The sequence below is a fragment of the Oryctolagus cuniculus genome, chromosome 5, assembly GCF_051225735.1.
Source record: "Oryctolagus cuniculus isolate XC-2025 breed Fujian yellow rabbit chromosome 5, ASM5122573v1, whole genome shotgun sequence".
In the NCBI taxonomy this organism is placed as follows: domain Eukaryota; kingdom Metazoa; phylum Chordata; class Mammalia; order Lagomorpha; family Leporidae; genus Oryctolagus; species Oryctolagus cuniculus.
The window spans coordinates 76481675-76499060 of NC_142871.1; the positions used below are offsets into that span (position 1 = coordinate 76481675).

General features: G+C 38.9%; 1 pseudogene; it reads left to right on the forward strand.

The window, feature by feature from the left end:
• LOC100353784 (heat shock protein HSP 90-beta-like) overlaps window positions 1-15964 on the forward strand; it is a 32068-nt pseudogene extending 16104 nt beyond the window's left edge.
• Window positions 15965-17386: the final 1422 nt, after the last annotated feature.

The window sequence follows — 17386 nt, forward strand, 5'->3', positions numbered from 1 at the left end:
TCACGCCCCGTGCTCTCTCTGCACGCGGCGGCTTCCGCGAGTAACACAGCGTAGCTTGCGTCTCCGCCACTAGGATTCAATCTAAGTTCCCCGGGCTAGCCTGGCGAATTCAACCCAGCGTACGTCTCCGCCCCACGATCTGGCTTCCCGTCCTTTGCTCCCCGGGCTAATCAGACGGATCCCAATCTGGCTTGCGTCTCAGCTTCTGGTTTCAACTTTTCGCCCCCTATTCCCGGGCTAACTTGAGAACCCCAAAGTGGCTTTCGTCTCCGCCTCGGCCTGCCCCCCGCGGCTTCAATTTCCCTAACATTTTTCTCTACCCGGTATGTTTCCCCAAGCTTTCCTCCAACGATATTCCTCCCTCATTTCTCCTGGCCTCTCCCCACAGTCCGCGTCCGAGTCTGTTTGTTCTAGCTTTCACTTTCGCTTTCGACCTTAGAGATTCCTCCCAGCTTCCCCCCGTAGTCCGTATCCGAGTCTATGCCTAGGCTTTCAATAGCTTCTTCCGGCACCTTTTTCGTCCGGCTTTTCCCTAGGCTGTTTGCTAGTCTCTCTCTCCGGTATTTTCCCAGTTCTTCCCGTTTCTTCCCTCCTAAGTTTTTTATCCGTCCTAGGTTTCCTATCCGAGTCACGTTTCTTCCCTCCTAAGTTTTCTATCCGTCCTAGGTTTCCTATCCGAGTCACGGCACCATTATGTCGCTCCCCCTCTTCGTGGAGGAACGACACAGGACCCTGCCTAGGCTTCATATCCGAGTCACGGCACCATTATGTCGCTCCCCCTCTTCGTGGAGGAGCAACACTGAACCCTGCGCTGTTCTTTCGTCTGCTCGGCCCTCCCCGGGTTTGCTGCTGGTTCTTCCCGGGTTGGCTACTATCCCTTCCACCTCCGTGGAAGGGCAGTTCCCCCTGGCCGCATTCCCCACTTCCGCAGGGGAGCGGCACACCGCCGGCCGGGTCTCTCGGGGGCTGCACGGGTTCCCTTAGATGTTCCCCATAGATGTTCCTCGTGCATGCCGTCTCTCTCCTCCTTTATAGTCCTCCTCCGCCAATCCCAACTCGGCTGAGTACGCTGCTCTCCAATCAGGAGCAAGTCCTACAGTTAATTGGTTGAACTGGAGGCAGCTGTGCGGAAGCTGTTTACTTCTCTCCCAGCGCCATATTGTGGGAGAGCAGATGCATAGAATAAGTCCTAATTCGAGTAACTTAGTCTAGTCCGGATTGCTCCCCACACGCACTTTAACCATGCTTTTCTAAAATTAATTCTCCAACTTGATTAAGTACTTTTGTCATTCTTCAAAATTATGACATCAATTTCTAACAATTATTTAGGTCTCAATCTGTCAGAGCTGCTTCTTGTCATTTAATTATTGAAAATATTATAAAAATATAATTGTCATTTTAATTGTCACTAAAACCCAAGAAATAAAGTGCCTTGTCCCACATCACAAATCTAAACTGAAAAATCAAGCACTTTAAATACAGAATCTGTACTTTAGACATGCACCTTATTTCCTTAAAGAGGGAGTACAGGAAACAAAGTAAGTGATTCTTATGACAACCAAAATTGCAATCATGAAACAGAAGAATTTTTACATTATGATGATTGAGAGTTGGTTTTACGAAATTAAGCCTGATGAATAATTAAAGCACTAATTTGCCTCTTCTGTGCTTCAGGTAGCATTTAATTGAAAACCCTGTGTGTATGTGTGTGTGTGTGTGTTACACCAAGCATTTAGTCTTCTGAAAATGTCTTTTGTTTTTCTCTGCTAATACAGATTAAGGCAGATAGGAATCCACCTTTAAACTACTCAGGAAGCTTGAGTGACATTTTAAATATAGCCATCTGATAAATTATTTTCTGGAATCCATTTAGGGCAGTACACACTGTAATGTTGAAGTGTTTTCATTTCTGGAAAATGATAACTTTATTTTGGATATTTATGGACGAAATAGTTTATGATTGTATGGTTCCATTAGTAAATGTACTGTTTTCATCTTGCCATCATTTATCACAGATAAAGATGCCAATCATCTTGGCTTTCTTCTTAATACCTTTTATGATTATTGACCTTGATTTTATTAATGTTGCCACATTCTATTTTTGTATATGTTTGTGAAATGTGTTAGATATAAGAAAGTAAAATTCACAAATACTTTTAAATGTTCTATTCACTAGAGCAATGAAAATTCACTCAGGCTTACTTGTGGATAACGAATTTCACTCTTTCTAAATAATTAGAGCAAAGGGAAATTAGTTTAGGCAGAGGTAAAAGCTTAATTTTATTACTTTCACATCTCATTTCAGATCGCTATGTCTAAAGCCTCCTGCTGATTTCGGGTGCCACTACTGTCTCTTTAAGGATCACCCTCTTCTCTTGCACAAGAAGGTTCTTTCCATTCTGCCCTATATTAAACTGTCATACATACACCAGGTTTTCATTAATTTTTGGAAAGTACAAATAAGCAATGCTTTAATGAATGATGTGCCCCATACTTCATAGGTAGGTGTTGGCATTATAACGTCGGGCTCTTGGAAATGAGAATACTTAGATCTAGAAGATCAAGTCTTTCAATATGTTATATTGGCAAACATAAGAATTATGGCACACATTTTGGCCTCAGGTGTTTCTGCAGTACCCTTCTTATATGGATACTAATTTACGATTACACTCATGATTATTGCTGAACAAGAATATAACACAATCAATCACTTTGGGGACCATGTCAAGCAGAATTGAAAACTTGTTTGCGGTGATACACTTGGCTCTGGCACAAAATTTAAGGGAACACAAAAATACCCAATGAACAAGATGAAACATACTTAAAAGTGTTTTTAAATCAATACTAAGGCAAGAATATCCACAGTGAACAGTATATTAAAATTTTAAATACATACAAGACCAATATTCCTAAATTTTTCTTTTGCCATAGGTTCTACAATGCATTAACATCAAATATTCCCTAGATATACTAAAACTACTAACATGTAAATATTTAAGTATAATTATCAATTAAAAAGAAAAACACTAAATATTATTTTTTCTCACTTCATTGCACAACTAAAAACAAGAAAAATATGTCTAGGTTTTCAATTAATGCTCACATTTGTATTGAAAATTTGTAGAACAAATTTCAGGGGCTCTCAGCAAAGCCAGAAAACTGAAACTAACTGAGGAGACAAATATATGAATTAGCTGGTTCATAGGAATCTTTTCATGGTATGTATATATATGAGTAAATATTCATATAGTGAAATGTATACTGTTTATATATTCTGCTTATTTATATACATACATATGTACATATGCAGGATATTATATTGCACATCTTAAATACAAACAATTTTATTAAAATAAATTAACAATTAATAAATGAAAACACTTGTCTTTGAGATCAAAATGACATATTAAGTACAAGCCTTCAGTTCATAGAAGTGATACCACATTGAAATGAAGCAGTTTAATTAAGATGGAACAATGTGGGAGGGTTATTAGAATTTATAACTTTTTCTGGAAGTAGAAGCTGATGGAAATGTGCAAAGTGTGTTGAAAAGAGTTGGGAGAAGGAGGTGTTAAGGTAACATAGGGATTCCCAGAAACCAGAAATTGATTCAGTGTAGAATGGGGTGAGAAGAGGAACCCAAACCAGATACAAATGGAGGAGCTTTTGCGATTTTCCAACCAAACTGTGTTTACCCTGTCCCTTCACACATGCATAGTAAAAGGGGAGCCAGACACGTAGTCTAAGGCCTAAATCTCAGTGCACTTCTCCAAAAAACAAACAAACAAACAAAAACTGATTCCACAACAAAAAAGCTGTCTGCACATTAATGTTTATTGCAGCTCAATTCACAATAGCTAAGACCTGGAATCAACCTAAATGCCCATCAACAGTAGACTGGATAAAGAAATTATGGGACATGTACTCTATAGAATACTATACAGCAATCAAAAACAACGAAACCCGGTCATTTGCAACAAGATGGAGGAATTTGGGAAACATCATGCTGACTGAATTAAGCCAATCCCAAAGGGACAAATATCATATGTTCTCCCTGATCGGCGACAACTAACTGAGCACCAAAGGGGAAACTTGTTGAAGTGAAATGGACTCTATGAGAAACAGTGACTTGATCAGCTCTTGTCCTGACGGTTGATGTACAATGTAATACTTTATCCATTTTAGTATTTTTTTTGTTCTAGTACCATTGGTTGAACTCTGTAATTAACACACAATTATTCTTAGGTGTTTAAATTTTAACTGAAAAGTGATCCCTGTTAGGAATTTGGAAAACATTATGTTGAGTGAAATAAGCCAATCCCAAAGGGACAAATACCACATGTTCTCCCTGATAGGTGACAACTAACTGAGCACCAAAAAGGAAACCTGTTAAAGTGAAATGAACACTATGAGAAATGGTGACTTGATAAACCCTCACCCTGACTGTTGATGAGCAACTTAATATGTTATGCCTCTTAGTATTATTTTTTGTTTGTTCTACTTAATCCTTTTGGTTGAATACTGTAATCAATACACAATTCTTCTTAAGTGCTGAAACTTAACTGAAAAGTGATTGCTGTTAAATGTAAGAGTGGGAATAAGAGAGGGAAGAGATGTGCAATTCGGGACATGCTCAAGCTGACTTACCTCAAACGGTACAGTTAGAAACATACCAGGGGATTCCAATTCAATCCCACCAAGGTGGCATGTACCAATGCCATCTCACTAGTCCCAGTGATCAATTTCTGTTCACAATTGATCATAATGATAGGACTAAGAACCAAAGGGATCACATAAACAAGAAGAGTGTCTGCAAATACTAGCTGATAGAATCAAAAAGGGAGAGAACGATCCAACATGGGAAGTGAGATACACAGCAGACCCATAGAATGGCAGATGTCCTAAACAGCACTCTGGCCTCAGAATCAGCCCTTAAGGCATGTGGATCTGGCTGAAAAGCCCTTGAGAATATTTCAGGCATGGAAAGCCAAGACACTCTGGGGAAAAAAAAAACCTAAATGAAAGATCTCCACGAGTGAGATCCCAGTGGAAAGAACCGGCCATCAAAGAAGGAGGTACCTTTCTCTGAAGGGAGGAGAGAACTTCCACTTTGACCATGGCCTTGTCTAAATATGATCAGAGTCAGTGAACTCAGGGGGCTTCCATAGCCTTGGCAACTCCTGACAAGAGCCTAGGGTGATTACTGATGCCATAAACAAGAGTGTCAATTTGTTAAGTCAACAACAGGAGTCACTGTGCACTTACTCCTCATGTAGGATCTCTGTCCTTAGTGTGCTGTACATTAAAATTTAATGCTATAACTAGTACTCAAACAGTATTTTGCACTTTATGTTTCTGTGTGGGAACAAACTGTTGAAATCTTTACTTAATGTATGCTCAACTGATCTTCTGTATATAAAGAGAATCGAAAATGAATCTTGATGTGAATGGAAGGGGAGAGGGAGTGGGAAAGGGGAGGGTTGCGGGTTGGAGGGACGTTATGGGGGGGAATCCATAAGCTATACTTTGGAAATTTATATTCATTAAATAAAAGTTAAAAAAAACTGACAAGGCTTAAGAAATTAGTAAAACATTCAAAATTCGAGAAAAAATGAAAACAATAAACACTCAATAAAAATTAACTGCAGTTATTATAAGTTGCCATTTGGAGGAGAAGTCTAAATGGAAATACACACAAATTTATAACCAAAGTGAACACTCACTGCCTCGTAAAACAGGGATCAACCAGCTTGTTTTATAAAGTGTCCGTTTTAAAATTTTTGGCTTTTTGTGTCATAAGGTCTCTATTATAGTTATTCAAACCTCTCTATGGAATAAGAGAAGAAATAAGTGACATTCAAATGAATGGATTTTTTTATGATTTATTTATTTGAAAGTCGGAGTTAGAGAGAGAAGGAGAGACAGAGAGAGTGAGGTCTTCCATTCACTGGTTCACTCCCCAATTGGCCTCAACAGCCGGAGCTGTGCTAATCTGAAGCCAGGAGCCAGGAGCTTCTTCAGGGTCTCCCACACGGGTGCAGGGGCCCAAGCACTTGGGCCATGTTTTACTGCTTTCCCAGGCCACAGCAGAGAGCTGGATCAGAAGTGGAGCAACCCAGTCTCAAACCAGCACCCATATGTGATGCCAGCACTGCAGGCTGTGGCTTATCCAGCTGTGCCACAGCGCAGGTCTCCTGGATGTGTTTTTATGAATGAATCTTCATAACAAAGCAAACAGGCCAAGATAAGGCACTTGGGCTGTAAATTGATGGCTACTTTTATAGAATAAATGACTTGGATTTTAAAATATCAGGGTAAAACAATAGATCATTAGACATATGAGGTGTAGAGGTTATTGAGACGGGCCCTTTCAATTGCACCTCTTCCAATGGAGGACCTGTGGTCTCAGCTGCTCAAGGGTTAATCTATCAGTCACTGAAGGTCTTCAGTTGTTGCCCTCTTCAACAATTGCGACAACTGCAGAACATGTCTTTTCCAAGTGTTACAAGCATTGGCAAGAAAAATTTAGGTTGGAGATGAATTTTTCATTATCACTCTTCTATATGTTACTACTTATATGATGCTGGATTTCTTGAATAATTTTAACTATATTTATTATTTAATAAAATAATAAATTTATTTAATAAAATAAATAAATAAAATAATAAAATAAATAAATTTAATAATAAATTTATTATTTAATAAAATAATAAATAAAATAAAATAATAAATAAAATTATTTTATTTAATAAAATAATAAATATGATTATAGGTACAAGAATTGTACCTTAACTATTTTCCTGGATATAAGAGGTGTTACAATGCATCTGATTTTATTTTCAAATTTTCACCACCAATCATAATTTATATATCAACAGTTAGAAATGAATGTAGGGCGGCGCCGTGGCTCAATAGGCTAATCCTCCACCTTGCGGCGCCGGCACACCGGGTTCTAGTCCCGGTTGGGGCGCCGGATTCTGTCCCGGTTGCCCCTCTTCCAGGCCAGCTCTCTGCTATGGCCAGGGAGTGCAGTGGAGGATGGCCCAGGTGCTTGGGCCCTGCACCCCATGGGAGACCAGGAAAAGCACCTGGCTCCTGGCTCCTGCCAGGATCAGCGCGGTGCGCCGGCTGCAGCGGCGGCCATTGGATGGTGAACCAGCGGCAAAAGGAAGACCTTTCTCTCTGTCTCTCTCTCTCACTGTCCACTCTGCCTGTAAAAAAAAAAAAAAAAAAAAAAAAAAAAAAAAAAAAAGAAATGAATGTAATGTGAAATGTCTACCCTTACAGTTACCTAAATCATTTCAAAGGGTTAAGTGATCACAGTCTACTAGATAGCCACTTATCAGGCTTAAGCATGATGCAGCTAACATTCTTTGGGGAAATCTAATCATCTTTGCTCCCTGCAGACATCCAATTTGTCTCCCTAAATGCAAAGACGAGCTGTTGAAGTGCTGCTGCTTTGCTGTGTGCAGAACAAAGCACAGGAAGCAAGGGAATTATAGCCTCTTTACAGAAACGTTTCTTTAGGGCAGTGAACTAGATCATGAAGTCCCAGCTGAAATTTAATTTAGAAGTGGATAAATTTCTTCTGGCCACTCTGGATCATTATCTCCTCACTTCCTTAACAAATCACCTGGCCATTTTCCATTATTTTTAGTTTTATTGACATTAGATTGTAGAACCTGCTTCTGCTAGAGCACTTTCCAGGAAGAAATTCATTTCCATGTGTTTCTCATTTTCCAGTTGGCTTCTCATGCAAATTTAAGTGTGAACTTGAGAACACAGTAAAGTTTGGGGACAATTTTTTCCTGGGAAAGCAGAGGCTTTGGATTAGATATGACTCATGATGCACCAAAATGATATGAAAATGGAAAACATATTTTGGGAATGTCTTGCACATTTATAAAGTTGCAGTATGTATCAATTTTGCTTTTAAATGTGACTTAGAAGAAATATTGGTTCCTAAAAAAGGAATAATTGTATGAGAGATTTTTAAGTTGACTTAAAACTATTAGTAGAAGAAAGCTTTTGTATTCAAAGATATCTTATTAAAATTAAAATTTACCTGTTTCTCAGAAAGGAAGTAAAATTAACTTGTTTTTAAATCTGTATCACAAAAAAATGAGTAAAAATAATTCCATCAAATTCAGTAAAAATTAGATTTCTATTTAAATGGAGATTAGAATAAATATAATTATAAGGCAAAGTTAAACTTTACCTTTTCTTTATATACAATAACATAACAAAAATTTATTGGTTAGACCTATGTTTAGAGATGTTATCTATCAATATTTAGAGTTTAAAATAGGATTGCATATCTTTTTTTTTTTTTTTTTTTGACAGGCAGAGTGAATAGTGAGGGAGAGAGACAGAGAGAAAGGTCTTCCTTTTCTATTGGTTCACCCCCCAATGGCCGCTGCAGCTGGCGCGCTGCGGCCGGCGCACTATGCTGATCCGAAGCCAGGAGCCAGGTGCTTCTCCTGGTCTCCCATGAGGTGCAGGGCCCAAGGACCTGGGCCATCCTCCACTGCCCTCCTGGGCCACAGCAGAAAGCTGGCCTGGAAGAGGAGCAACTGGGACAGAATCCGGCGCCCCGAATGAGGCTAGAACCCGGTGTGCCTGCGACGCAGGCGGAGATTAGCCTATTGAGCCGCGGCGCCAGCTAGGATTGCATATCTTAATCAGAGAATATTAAAGATAGGAAGAATAGTAATCATTTAATTGCTTTCTTCTAATTTACATGTAACAAATTTGACATAAACATGTAATTTCAATGTGTGATAAGTGATGAATTCTATATTGTGGTAATTCAGAAACAGGCTGAAGTAATTTCAAAATCTCTAAAACATCTTGGTTCTTGTAATTATTTAAGTAAAGAATGAAAGAAACATGCGGGCCTTCACAAATTCATGAGAAATGTGTAAAATGAAAAATCAAAGTATTAATGTGACACTGTTCTGCAAAAACTAAACTTACCTTTTAATTCTATTTCTCCAAAACATTCTTGTGGCATTTTCATACATACGACATAGAACAAATATCTGCATAGTTATTGAGCGATAGTCTATATCACTTATGTAACCAGTGACAGAAATCCAGAAATCAATATCTCTTAAACCATGAAGCCATGCTTTATGTCAATTAACAGGGGGTCAAAAAATGTAATGGCCTTAAATTATGATAATCTAGTCCTGAGGTTAACTTCCCATGGATCAAAGAAATGTAGTAAAATGGGTTGGTAACTTGGTACTGCTGATACTGTCAGAAGTTTCTAAATGTACATGCAGCACTTCCTATTTCTGTTACGCTAATTTCTCTTCTAATGTTAGTTTATGAAAGCTTACATTTTCTTTTTCTTTTTACTTTGGGTCTTCCACAGTGTAATGTAAATTGCACAAAGGGGATATTTTTACCATTGTTTCATTTGATAATCCCTAGTTGAAAGTCAATAAATATGAATTAAACAAATGCAAATAGGAAGCAACTCAGTAAGATTTCCTTCATAATGTATTTGACTGTGAGGGTTTTATAACTTTCAAAGACTGGGGAAGAGTAGGTTTGGGTGGGGAAGAAAATGTATGGAGGATGTGTGAAGATTTACAAATTGTCTCAATTTCCTAAAATCGGAGGTTTCTCAGAGATGCAAAAAGGTCAGTGTTGGGGCCAGCATTGCGGCACAGGAGGTTAAGCCAAGCCTTGCAACACCAGTATCCATATCAGAGAGCTGATTTAAGTCCCAGCTAATGTATTTGGGAAGGCGGCAGATTATGGCTTAGGTGCTTGGTTCCCTGCCACCTGCCATGGGAGACTCCCATGGAGTTCTTGGATCCTGCCTTCAGCCTGGCCAAGATCTTGCTGTTGCTGAAATTCTGAGTAGCAGATGGAAGACTCTGTCTCTCCCTCTCTTTCTATCACTCTGTTTTAAAAAGAAACTGTAAAATAATGTCAGAGATAAAACTGAGATAGTGTCTGGAAAACTGGAAAACTGGGATAGTTGATCACCCTAAAATGGAAGTGTTTTGGAGAACTATGTCCAGTTAATAGGTAAGTAGGATATAGAGTTTAAGAAGAAATATGTGGATGACAAGTGTGCTTTTGCTGATTCATCAACAATTAAGCATTATGTGTTTTACGAGGGTGAATTAATTTTCCCAGAGACAATTACCTTTCTATACAGTGTCTAGAGCATAGTCTTAAAAGTGTGTTGTGCAGTTACGTTTTCAGGTGGAATGTGAATTCTAGAAGAATGAAGATTACATAAATCTAGCTGTGTCTTTGGTTTAATGCAAGAGTTAATCAACAATGTTTGAAGGTTTTTCCCTTCCAGATCTGCTAAGGAAGAGTCCAAGAAGATACCTTAAGATAAAAGGAAGTAAGTTATCATGGAGGGGGCATTGTAAGAGAAGCAGTGGATAGCATATTTTTCTTTTGGAAAGGTGAGAGAATTGTTTAAGATGAAGAAACCCTAGGTTTTCCTTATTTCAAAACTCCCAGCAATTCACCTGAAAATTTCATTTTCTCTGTATTGATGGAAAGAGCTAGTTTTAGCTGATTCTTGGGTCTTCAAGTTACTTTATAGATTTGCAAGTGATGATGGCATTTAATGCTGGAGATTGAGATGCTAGCGTTCATGAAATGCCAGCAGTAACTGAACACCACATAGATGAATGAATCTCAACGGTATCTCATACACTGTAGTCTGGGCTGTGGGGTAGCTTTAGTGTACACTATCATATTTCTGTTAAGTTTGTTTTTGCATATGTCTAACGGCTTCTGAAAGTTACCTGGCAAACCCTGTGCTTGTTCTCTATAGCCTACTTAGATGTGCTCTTTTTAAATACATTGGGTTTGACCTTTCTCAGGTTTATAATTTTTCCATATTTTAAAGACTGGTGATTATTGTTCCACAGACAGAATTAATGAAAGTTGCAAAAGCTAACTGAAAACCTCAGAGAATTGTTTTCTAAGCCACAGAGGGAATAAGACGGGAAGCACAACTTCTCTTCAGTGAAATCTTTTTCTCTAAATTGTATTGTTCGAATTAGTAGCTTCTGGGGCTGGTGCCGTGGCTCACTTGGTTAATCTTCTGCCTGCGGTGCCAGCATCCCATTTGGGCTCCAGGTTCTAGTTCCAGCTGTCCCTCTTCCAGTCCAGCTCTCTACTGTGGCCTGGGAGAGCAGTAGAGGATGGCCCAAGTGCTTGGGCCCCTGCACCAACATGGGAGACCAGGAAGAAACACCTGGCTCCTGGCTTCGGATCAGCGCAGCACCTGCTGTGGTGGCCATTTGGGGAGTGAACTTTCTCTCTCTCCCTCTCTCTCACTGTCTATAACTCTACCTGTCAAATAAAAAAAAATTAGTAGATTCTACTTACAAGTCAAGAGAAGTATAGAGAACATGAATTGAAACTGGCTCTAACTGTGAAATACATGCCAGATTTTGGACTTAATATGAAACAAAGAATATACAAGACCACATTAATTTTATTTAATATATATTTTACTAATAAACTAATATTTTAATTAGTGTAATACATTTGTTATTTAGTGAATAAGATAAACAGCTTGTAGCTGTAGCTCCTATGCAATTACTTTGGACAAGATTGCTCCACATAATTTCTGATCTGTCTCCATTCAATCACAAATGAAAATGACATTGTGTGTGTGTGTGTGTGCATGCATGTGTTGATGTGGTAGGTGAAGTTGTTAACAAGTTAGTAGTCTAGTACTCATTTTGTTTCCCCTCATCCATCTAGACCTCTTTTCTGTTCCTGAAGTTAAAATCCTGAACAAAATGACATCATGAAAATGTATCTTTACCCACAAAAAATACTAAATTGGAAGCCTTTTGGATCGGAGTTGTTGTTTATCTCTAAATAGAGAACCTGTTTCATAGATGTGTAGCATGAATCTGGGAATATTTTCTCCTAATATACAGTATTCTCTCAAGAAGAAACCACAATTTAATGTATACATTACAGATATTATAGTTATTATTTTATGACAGCTTTCAAATGTTGATAACTTTTATAAATTATCAGTTTCTGGACTCTGATATAATGCTGAAATTCCTTAAAGTGCATAATTATAGTGTACTAGTTTATTATGTAGCATTTGCTGAATTTTTATTTAATTCTCAATTAGCAAACAAGAATAATTGTTTTCAGTTTTATAATAATAAATATTCACATTGATCTTTTCATAAGAAGGCATCATTTGAAATGCTCATTGAACCCTAATTGTGTCTTAAGTTCTTTTCCAAATTGGATTCTCAGAACAAATCTATGAATTAACTAGTATAGATATGCCTTTTAAATATCAGGAAATGGATAAACCAAGATGCCTAACTTGAAAGCATTATACAATTAATCAAAGGATAGATGTAAGAATCTAGTTCCAAAGTCACAATCTAATCATCATGATATACTATCTTTCCTGATGAGAATATTTAATCATATTTCATATTTAAACCATTTACTTATTAAAAATGTAGCCTACCATAATTGTTAATCTTCTATATATTCATTATTTACTATATTTTAACAAATTAAAACAAGCTAATATTTATTGAGAAGCAACTATGTGCTAGGTACTAACCTCAAGCAACCTTTAAGTGAAATCCACAGGAAGTTAACAAAACAACCTGGCAGTTCTGAAAATCTCTTTAAGTCCTCTGGTACATATTTTTAAAAAATCAGAAGTAGTTACTAGTAAAAAAACATACTAATGGTTAAAACAAATTTGAAAACTTAAACGTGTTGTGATGGCACTCCATAGTGAGTAATGTTATAGGAACAGTCACTGTCACAGCTGAGAACATTATTGTGTGCAGACCTGCAGATTCCTACATATACATATTTTAATCATTCAGAAAACACAAGATTACTTGTTTATAGCTAGCTTCATACTCAATACAGATTAAATTAAAATTTGCTGATTTGAGACCTCTCCTTACAAATGCAATCATTACTCTAGTCAAAAAGTATTTACTCAGACTTTGTCTCAGAATGATCACTTATAAAAGATTATTAGATACGTTAAAATAAGCAGCATAGTGGCAGACAGTGGCCACGTATTTGACTGTTATATTTTCTGATAAGCTGTCTGACTCTACACGGAGGAAGCTTTTCCATCTCTGATGATATTGATACTTCTCCCCCAGCAGCATTGCACTATTTCCATGTTGTCCTTCAGTAATTTGGCTCAAGACACCTCTGAAGAATGACAAAACATGTATGTGTTTGTAAGGCACAATTTGCGCATGTCTGGCTTGGCACTGTCCTTTTCTTAAAGGGAACTGATCAGTTTGAGAAAGCACACTTTCTCATGGTTTCACAAGGACTCACCACCTGCATAGGATCAGCCCTGTTGTGACTAGAGGTACAAGATTGTCCATTTCTGGTCTTGGGTCCCAGGGCCATTTCAAACTTATATGAAGTTATGTCCTCCAAACTAGGCTTTAGCAGTAATAAAAATGATGCTTAAGTATCTACATTACAGTATCCTTTCTTTTTGTGTCTTGGTTCAGAAATTGAAAGACCAATGGAAATGGAGACCTTCCCCTACTAGGCAGAAATTGCCTAACCCATGTCTCTCATCATCAACACCTTCTATTCCAACAAGGAAATTTTCCTGCGGGGGGAAAATACCTCTAATACATCTGGTGCCTGACAGTCCTCTCCAAGCTGGACAGCGGTAAAGAGCTGAAGATCGACATCACCCCAGCCCCTAGGACCACATGCTGACATTGGTAGACACAGGCTGATCTTATCAATAACTTGGGAATCATTGCCAAGTCTGGGACTAAAGCGTTTATGAAGACTCCTCAGGCTGGTGCAGATATCTCCATTATTGGCCAGTTGGGGGGTGGTTTTCATTCTGCCTACCTGGTGGTGGAGAAGGTGGTTGTGATTACAAAGCACAACAGTGATGAGCAGTATGCCTGGGAGTCTTCTTCTGGGGGCTCCTTCATTGTATGTGCTGACCACGGTGAGCCTATTGGCCAAGGCACCAAGGTGATCAGACTAAATACTTGGAGGAGAGGCAGGTCAAAGAGGTGGTGAAGAAGCACTCTAACTTCATAGGCTACCCTATCACTTCTACTTGGAGAAGGAAAGAGAAAAGGAAATCAGTGGTGATGAAGCAGAGGAAGAGAAAGGTGAGAAAGAGGAGGAAGACAAAGAGGATAGGAGGAGTCCAAGATCGAAGATGTGGGCTCTGATGAAGAAGATGAATGCAGTAAGAATAAGAAAAAGAAAATAAAGGGGCTGGTGCCATGGCTCACTTGGTTAATCCTCCGCCTGCGGTGCTGGCATCCCATATGTGCGCTGGTTCTAGTCCTAGCTGCTCCTCTTCAGGTCCAGCTCTCTGCTGTGGCCTGGGAAGGCAGTCTAGGATGGCCCAAGTGTTTGGGCCCCTGCACCTGCATGGGAGACCAGGAGGAAGCATCTGGCTCCTGGCTTCAGATTGGCATAGCTCCAGCCATAGTGGCCATTTGTGGGGTGAACCAATGGAAGGAAGACCTTTCTCTCTGTCTCTCTCTCTCTCTCTCTCTTACTGTCTAACTCTGTCAAATAAATTTAAAAAAAATTAAAAAAAAAGAAAAAGAAAATAAAGAAGATCAAGGAGAAATACACTGATCAGGAAGAACCGAACAAGACCAAGCACATTTGGACCAGAAACTCTGATGACATCACCCAGGAGGAGTACGGAGAGTTCTACAAGAGCCTCACCAATGACAGGGAGGAACACTTGGCAGTCAAACACTTCTCTGTTGAAGGTCAGTTGGGATTTAGGGCTTTGCTTTTCATTCCTCACTGAGCTCTCTTTGACTTCTTTGAAAACAGCAAGAAGAACAACAACAACATTAAACTGTATGGCTGTGGCATGTTCATCATGGACAGCTATGATGAGCTGATCCCAGAATATTTCACCTTCATCCATGATGTGGTTGACTCTAAGACCTGCCCTTGAATATTTCCTGCAGAGCAAGATCTTGAAAGTCATCTGCAAAAACATTGTGAAGAAGTACCTTGAGCTCTTCTCCAAGTTGGCAGAAGACAAGGAGAACTCCAAGAAATTCTAGGAGGTGTTCTCCAAGAACTTAAAGCTTGGCATCCATGAGGACTCCACTAACCAGCGCTGCCTTTCTGAGCTGTTGCACTACCACACTTCCCAGTCTGGAGATGAGATGACTTGGCTGTCAGAGTATGTCTCTTGCATGAAGGAGACACAGAATTCCATTTACTACATCACTGGGGAGACCAAAGAGCAGGTGGACAGCTCTGCTTTTGTGGAGTGTGTGCAGAAGTGGGGTTTCATGGTGTACATGATGGAGCCAATCAATGAGTACTGTGTGCAGCAGCTCAAGCAGTTTGATGGGAAGAGCCTACTGTCACTGACCAAAGAGGGCCTGGAGATACCTGAGGATGAGGAGGAGAAAAAGAAAATGGAGGAGAGCAAGGTAAAGTTTGAGAACCTCTGAAAGCACAGGAAAGAAATCCTGGGTAAGAAGGTTGGGAACATGACAATCTCCAATAGGCTCATGTCTTCACCCTGCTGCATTCTGACTAACACCTACGGCTGGATAGGCAACATGGACAGATCATAAAGGTCTAGGCACTTCAAGTCAATTTTACCATGGGCTACATGATGGCCAAAAAGCACCTGGAGATCAATCCTGACAACACCATTGTGGAGATGCTGTGGCAGAAGGCCGAAGAAGATAAGAACGACAAAGCGGTGAAGGGTCTGGTGGTGCTGCTGTTTGAACCTGTGCTGATGTCCTCTGGCTTCTCCCTAGAGGATCCCTAGACTCACTCCAACCTCATCTATCGCGTGATAAAGTTAGGCATAGGCATTGATGAGGATGAGTTGACAGCAGAGGAACCCAGTGCAGCTGTTCCTGATGGGATTCCTTCCGTTGAGGGAGACGCGGATGCCTCCTGAATGAAAGAAGTAGATTAGAAACTCCTGCTTGGAAACTTTATGCCCTCTGTATAGTGTCCCCATGGCTCCTACAGCAGCTTTGAGTGGCCCTGTCCCACCTGGCTCCCCTGCTGATGTTTAGTGGCCTCTCTCCTGTCGTGTATCTTCAGGCAGGAAACAATGGCCTCAAGCCCTATCCCCTCCTTAATTTGACAATGAGGTTGGATGTTGTGTATTGTGGGTTTTTTATTGTTTATTTTGTTCTGAAATTAATGTATGCAAAATAAAGATGATGCAGTTTTATAAAAAAGAAAAGCCCTCCTCTTTAAAGTTCCCAACATTTAATTTTCTGAGAAAATCTAAGAATGAATTAGTGGAATTTTCAGATTCAGCATTCGAGAGTTGGAGAGGTTTTTTTGGTGTGTGTTTGAGTGTGTGTGTGTGTGTGTGTGTTCGCGCACACACAGCTTTGGACATCCCTATGTGAATGGAAAACTGTGATCTTGGAAATTAGTCAAGGCTGGTTGCAGGTTGTACAGGATTGTAATAGTTACAAGGCTTAAGGTGAACACACATTGTTTAATGTTAGTGAGTAAAAGGAAGCATTGGCTCTATATGGATATTTGGCTTAACTTCTTTCCATTTTGGGAGCCCACTTGCTCCCAAGAGCAATAATCTTGCTTTCTTTCCAGGACCTGTCCTCTCAATGTGTCAGGGAGGCCTGTTCCATAATAAGAGCGATATGTCTAATTAATTTTAAGATTCAGTTAGTGTTCATGTTTGTCATAATGCTCAATTTAGTCAAATATTTAGTGAGAATAGAGGAACTCTTTTTTTTTTTGTCATCTTAGAGATCACATAATCTGTAATATTGTGAAAACTAGAAAGAGAATTGATCTTTGAGTTAGACCAGTGTTTCATAGACAATGTTCTATGCAGCATCTGTGTTTTAACAAACACTGTTTTGAGGTGTTTCTCAGAAAAGTGGCTCTGTAGTTAAATGTATTCGAGAAACAATGAGTTAAATTTGAACAAGAGTTTTGTTTTGTTTTACCTATAAAATAATTTCTCAAAAACTTTGACATGCTAACTTGTATTATTTATCTCTGTAAGCACACTAAAATATATGGATTCTAAACATTTATTTCTTTTTATAATTTTCCCATCACTTTTGTTCCCTTAGTGTTTTACAAAATACAGGTGTACAAACATTTGGAAACCAGACTGCCTATTTTTACTTATATTCAAATAAAATTTTTTCAGTGAACTTGGGATAATCATACTCATTTTCAATTCCATATTTAAAAGAATTTTTAAATTGACAGCTACACAAAGTAGCTATAATAATTAATGAAGACCATGATTATAAGAAACATACAGAGTGGTATTTTCTATATTAATGAGAACAGTAAAGACAGATTTTAAAAAGCAAAAGTATATGTTAAATTTGTAAAATATGAG